Here is a 6,936-nt window from a genome sequence, read left to right as displayed (position 1 = left end):
TCTCGCTGCCCAGGCGGGTCTCGAACCCACGGGTTCAGGCAATCCACTTACCTCAGCCTCACAAATGCGCGGGATTACAGGCTGAGCCACCGAGCCCAGCTAACAATCGCATTTCAATAATCAGCCTGAATGTGAATGGACTAAATGCACCACTGAAAAGACACAGAATGGCATACTGGATGAGAAACCATCACCCAATTATTTGGTGCATTTAGGAAACTCATCTCACCACAAGGGATGCACACAGACTCGAAGTTAAGGGATAGAAAACGAATTTCCAGGCAAATGGATCACAAAAGAAGGCAGGAGTTGCAATCTTAATATCAGAAAAAACAACCTTTAAGCTATCAAAAATTTAAAAAGATACAAAAGGACACTACATAATGATAAAAGTTTCAATCCATCAATAGGAAATAGCTATCCTAAACATATATGCACCCAATATGGGAGCACCAGCATTTATAAAGCAACTACTAAGTAAACTAAAAAAAGATATTGACTCTAACACTATTATAACAGGCGACTTGAATACTCCACTAACAGCCCTAGATAGATCATTGAGGCAAAAAATCAACAAGAAGATCCAAAACCTAAACTTGACACTCGACCAAATGGACTTAACAGATACACACAGTTTATTCCACCCAACAACCACAGAATATACATTCTACTCATCAGCACATGGAATCTACTTCAAGATCAATCACATCCTTGGCCATAAGTCAAGCATAAACAAATTCCATAAGGTTGAAATATTGCCATGCATTTTCTAAGACCACAGTAGAATAAAAATAAACACGAACACCAACAAGATTTCCCCAAAACCCACAAACACATGGACACTAAACAGCATGATACTGAACAACTACTGGGTCAACACTGAAATCAAAGCAGAAATTAAAAGATTCCTGGAAACAAATGAAAATGAAGAAACATCTTACCAAAACCTCTGGGATACCATGGAGGCAGTTCTAAGAGGGGAAATTATATCTCGAGGAGCACACATCAAGAAAATGGAATGATCATGTTGAGAGTCTAACAGATCACCTAAGGGAGCTGGAAAGAGAAGATCACCAAAACCCCAACTTTAGCAGAAGAATTCAAGCCACCAAAATAAGAGCCCAAATATGGGACATAGAAGACAAAAATATCATAGAAAACATCAACAAAACAAAAAACTGGTTCTTTGAAATAATAAGATTGATGAACCCCTAGCCAGAATGACCAATAAAAAAGGGAGAAAAAGTCCAAATAAACACAATCAGAAATGCAAAAGATCAAATCACAACTGACCCCAAAGAAATACAAGATTATCAGAGATTACTATGTACATCTATCTATATGGGTACAAACTTGATAATCTAAATGAAATAGAGGACTTTCTAACATCACACAACCTCCCCAGACTGAAACAAGAAGACACTGAGACACTAAATAGACCAATAACAACCCAGGAAATTGACTGTGTCATAAGAAAACTATCTAAAAAAAAGTAATAACCCTGGACCAGATGACTTTCCAGCAGAATTCTACAAAACATACAAGAAGGAGCTCATACCAAGCCTATTGAAAGTATTCCAGGCAATTGAGAAGATGGAATTCTCCTCAAATCATTTTACGAAGCTAACATCACACTGATACCCAAACCATGTAAAGATCCAACAAAAAAAAGAGAACTACAGGCCAATATCCCTTGTGAACATAGAAGCAAAAATCCTCAATAAGATTCTAGCAAATCAGATAAAAAAACACATCTCAAAAATCATCCACCATGACCAAGAAGGCATTATCCCCAGGATGCAGGGCTGGTTCAACATTCACAAGACCATAGATGTAATTCATCAACAGATGTAAAAATAAGAACCACATGATTATATCATTAGATGCAGAAAAAGCTTTTGATAAAATCCAGCAGCCCTTCCTGATAAAAACCCTCAAACACCCAGGTATAAAAGGAACACACCTCAAAATAGTAAGTGCCATCTACGATAAACCCACAGCTAACATATTGCTAAATGGACAGAGACTGGAAACATTTCCCCTGAAAACTGGAACAAGACAAGGCTGCCCCCTCACACCTCTTGTTCAACATTGTATTGGAAGTTCTAGCTAGGGCAATCAGACAAGAGAAGGAAACCAGGGGTATCCAGATAGGAAAAGAGGAAGTCAACTTATCCCTCTTTGCTAATGATATGAGCCTATACCTTGAAAATCCAAGAGAATCTGTCAAAAACCTTCTTGCACTGATAAAGGACTTTGGCAAAGTCTCAGGGTACAAAATAAATGTGCAAAAGACAGTTGCATTCCTATACACCAACAACAAGCAGGCAGAGACCCAAATAAAAAGCACAACCCCATTTACAATAGTCACAAAACAGATGAAATACATCGGCATCTTCCTAACCAGAAAAGTGAAAGACCTTTACATGAGAACTACAAAACACTGCTCAAAGAAATCCAAGAAGACACAAACAAATGGAAAAATATTCCATGCTCATGGATAGGAAGAATCAACATTGTTAAAATGTCCATCCTACCAAAGGCAATTTACAGATTCAATGCAATATCTATTAAATTACCAACATCATTCTTCTCAGACCTGGAAATGACAATACAGAAATTCATATGAAAACATAAATAACCACGAATAGCCAAAACAATCCTTAACCAAAAGAGACAAAGTAGGTGGTATCACACTTCCAGACTTCAAACTTTACTATAAGGCTACAGTAATCAAAACAGCCTGGTATTGGTACAAGAACAGGCATATAGACCAACGGAACAGGATGGAGATTCTGAAAGCAAAGCCTCAATTTCTCAACCAACTTATCTTTGACAAAGCCTCCAACAACAACCACTGGGGAGAGGAGAACCTATTCAGTAAATGGTGCTGGAGAAACTGGCTGATCACATGCAGAAGATTGAAACAGGACCCCTACCTATCACCATACACAAAAATCAACTCTAAATGGATCAAAGACCTAAATGTAAAACCTCAAAGAATTTTAGAATATGCAGGAGACACCCTTATGGAAATTGGAACTGGCAACCAATTCCTATTCAGAACTAAGTGCCCATGCCATAAGAAATAAGTTAGACAAGTGGGATCTCATCAAACTGACAAGCTTTTGCAAAGCAAAAGAAACCGCCAAGAGAGCAGGGAGACAACCCACAGAATGGGAACAAATATTTGACAGCTGTATATCTGACAAAGGCCTAACATCTAGAATCTACAAGGAACCTAAATGTGCCAAAAGAAAAAAAACCAGCCCCATTAAAAAGTGGGCAAAAGACATAAATGGACACTTCTCAAAAGAAGATATACAGGCAGTCAACAGACACATGAAAAAGTGCTCAGCCTCACTAATCATCAGAGAAATGCAAATCAAAACTACATAGAGATACCACCTAACCCCAGTAAGAATGGCTATCATTAATGAAACCAACAGATGCTGGCAAGGATGCAGAGAAAAAGGAACACTTCTACACTGCTGGTGGGAATGCAAACTAGTGCAAACTCTTTGGAAGACAGTGTGGCGATTTCTGAAATAACTAGAAATTGACCTTCCATATGACCCAGCAATTCCCCTATTGGGAATATACCTGGAGGAACTCAAACCATTCTACAGAAAAGATACCTGAACACGTGTTTGTTGCAGCTCTATTCACAATAGCAAAAACATGGAACAAACCATGCTGCCCTTCAAAGCTGGACTGGATTTTTTAAAACATGGTACATATACACAATGGAATATTATGTAGCCTTAAAGAAGGACAAACATATGGACTTCGTTGCAACTTGGATGGATTTAGAGTCGATTATACTCAGTGATCTATCACAGAAACAAAGAACAGAGTACCATATGTTCTCATTCATAAGCAGACCTTGAGCAATTATCATAATACTATAAGAAGAAAGGGATTGGCAGTAGTGGGAAACTGCCAGGGGAGGGGCCTGGGATTGGCAGTTGAGGGAAACTGCTAGGAGAGGGTGGGGCACACCTCATCAACGAGGGTACCTGCATAATCAATGTTTGTATACCAAACCCTGAATTGTACCCCACATCTTTAAAATTACAACAACAAAAAAAGAATAAAATAGGGCCAGGCATGGTGGCTCATGCCTATAATCCCAGCACTTTGGGAAGCGGAGGCAAGAGGATTGCCTGAGCCAATGGGTTTGAGACCAGCCTGAACACCTTGGCAAGAACTTGTCTCTACAATAAATCAAAAAATTAGCCAGGCATAGTGGCAAACACCTGTAGTTCCAGCTACTTGAAAGGCTGGGGCGGAAGGACCACCTGAGCCCAGCAGGTCGAGACTACGGGGGCCGTGAGCGTGCCACTGCACTCCAGCCTGGGCAACAGAGTGACTTTGAATCAAAAAAACAAAAAAGAATAAAGCTGGAAGCTGGATGCGGTGTAATGCGCCTTTAGTCCCAGCCACGCTGGAGGCCAAGGCAGGAGAATCACTTGAGCCCAGGGGTTTGAGGCTGCAGTGAGCTATGATCATGAGCTATGATCATGCCGCTGCACTCCAACCTAGGTGACAAATTGCGACCCTATCTCTAAAAAAAAAATTAAAATAAAAAGAATGAAATTGAATTCCTACTGAATATCATATACAAAAAGTAACGCCAAACACACCAAAGATCTAAATAAAGGAACTAAAACTATAAACTCTTGGAAGTAGCCATGGGAGTTCACCTTTGTTACCCTTGGATTGGTAGTGATTTGGATATGATGTCAAAAGCATTAGTGACAAAGAAACAAAAGTAAACAGATGAAACTTCACCAAAATCAAACACTTTTGTGCTTCAAAGGACATCATCAAGAAAATGAAAAGACAACCTACATGACAGAACGTATTTGCAAGTCATATATCTGTCTGATAAGGGATTCCTATCCACAATACATAAAGAACTTTTACAACTCAACAAAGAACCCAGTTAAAATGGGCAAAAGATGTGAATAAACATTTTTCTTAAAAAAGATATTAAAGGGCTGGGCGCAGTGGCTCACGCCTATAATCCCAGCACTTTGGGAGGCCGAGGTATGAGGAATTGCCTGAGCTTACGGGTTTGAGACCAGCCTGAGCAACTTGGGCAGACCTCATCTCTACAGTTAATCAAAAAATTGCTGGGCAACTTGGCGAGACCTCATCTCTACAATAAATAAAAAATCAGCCGGGCGTGGTAGCGCGCGCCTGTAATTCCGGCTACTCAGAAGGCTGAGGCAGAAGGATTGCCGGAGCCCAGCAGGTCGAGGCTGCGGTGGCCGGGAGCGGCCACTGCACTCCAGTCTGGGCGACAGAGTGCGACTCCAACCCCAATAAAATGTATTAAAATGGTTGATGAACACATGAAAAGATGTGTAATTAGAGAAATGCTATTCAAAACCACAGTCACCGTTTCACACCCATTAGGATGACCACAAATAAAAAGACAGACAATAACCAGATTCAGCAAGGACGTGGAGAAGTTAGAACCTTCATACGTTGCTGGTGGGATAGAAGATGGTGCAGCTGCTGTGGAAAGCAGTTTAGGGGGTTCCACAAAAGTTAAACACAGAATTACTCTAGACTTGGCAATTTCACTCCCAGGGAAGTACCCAATAAAACCAAAAATGAGTCTACACAGAAACCATGCAAATGAATGTTCACAGTGGCTTTATTCACAACAACCAAGTGGAAACAGCCCAAACATTTATAACTGATGATTAGATAAGCATACTGTGCTCTATTCACGCAATGGATTAGCTTCATCTATAAAAAGAATGAAGAAATGGCCAGGTGTGGTGGCTCACGCCTGTAATCCCAGCACTTTGGGAGGCAGAAGCGAGAGGATCACCTGAGTCTAGGGGTTCGAGAGCAGCCTGGACAACTGGACAAGACCTCATCTTTACAACAAATAAAAAAAATTAGCCGGGCATGCACCTGTGGTTCCAGCTACTTGGAAGGCTGAGGCGGAAGGATCACCTGAGCTCAGCGGGTCGAGGCTGCGGTGGCCATGAGCATGCCACTGCACTTCAGCCTGGGCGACAGAGTGAGACTTCAACTCAAAAAACAGGAAAAAGAATGAAGCATTGATAGAAGCTAACTACATGGATGAAAACACATGCTAAGTGAAAGAACCCAGCTATGAAAGGCCAGGTACTAGATGATTGTTTCTATGAAATATCCAGAGTAGGCAAATCCATAGAGATAGTATAGATGTGTGGTTGCCTCGGGCGGGGACACTTGGGAGGGTAGAGCATGACTCTCAACATATGTGGGCTTTCCTTTTGCAGTGATGAGAATACACTTGGTTCTCATTCCTTATAGATTTCCAAATCAATACCCAAGCTCTTTCACAGTCATTTGTGGCCATAGTCTGAGGGCTGAGAGTCCAAACCTAGTGTTTTCTTCTGAGTGCCTGAAACCCTGTATAGGGTGTGTGTGCGCGCGCATGTGGTGGCCTGCGCCTGTAGTTCCAGCTACTCAGTAACTGGTGTGTATGTAGGGGTGAGAGGCCAGAAGAAGGGGACCCAGCTCCACAAGGCACCTGCACCAGAGGCTCCAAACCCAGGAGCGCCATCCACATGGGCTCATTAGACACGTATACTCGTGAGCGTCTTGGGACCAGTTCTAAGATCCAGTTCCTGGAGCACGGATAGGGACCTCCTGCCTGCAGGCCTGTTTTGCTCAGCCTGTGCACTGGCTGCCCTGCTCACCTTCCACCTCTCCTGGCATATACATCAGCAGGTGCAAACGCTGCTCCCTCAGGTCTCCAGTTCTGCAGGGCAGTGGGTGCCCAAAGCATCCCTGTGGCTGGACCCCATGGTCACCAGACTGCCAGGCTCATCCAGATTTGCTTCTGGATCTTTCCACCCACACCAACCCTTGGCTTCCCATGTCTGCCTCTTTCTCATGTTGTCATGCACCCTCTCCCATGGCCCC

The sequence above is a fragment of the Carlito syrichta genome, unplaced genomic scaffold (assembly GCF_000164805.1).
Source record: "Carlito syrichta isolate Samal-C Ts95f unplaced genomic scaffold, Tarsius_syrichta-2.0.1 Scaffold139178, whole genome shotgun sequence".
Lineage (NCBI taxonomy): Eukaryota > Metazoa > Chordata > Mammalia > Primates > Tarsiidae > Carlito > Carlito syrichta.
The sequence above is the reverse complement of the archived record's forward strand: the minus strand, read 5'-3'. Positions refer to the sequence as shown.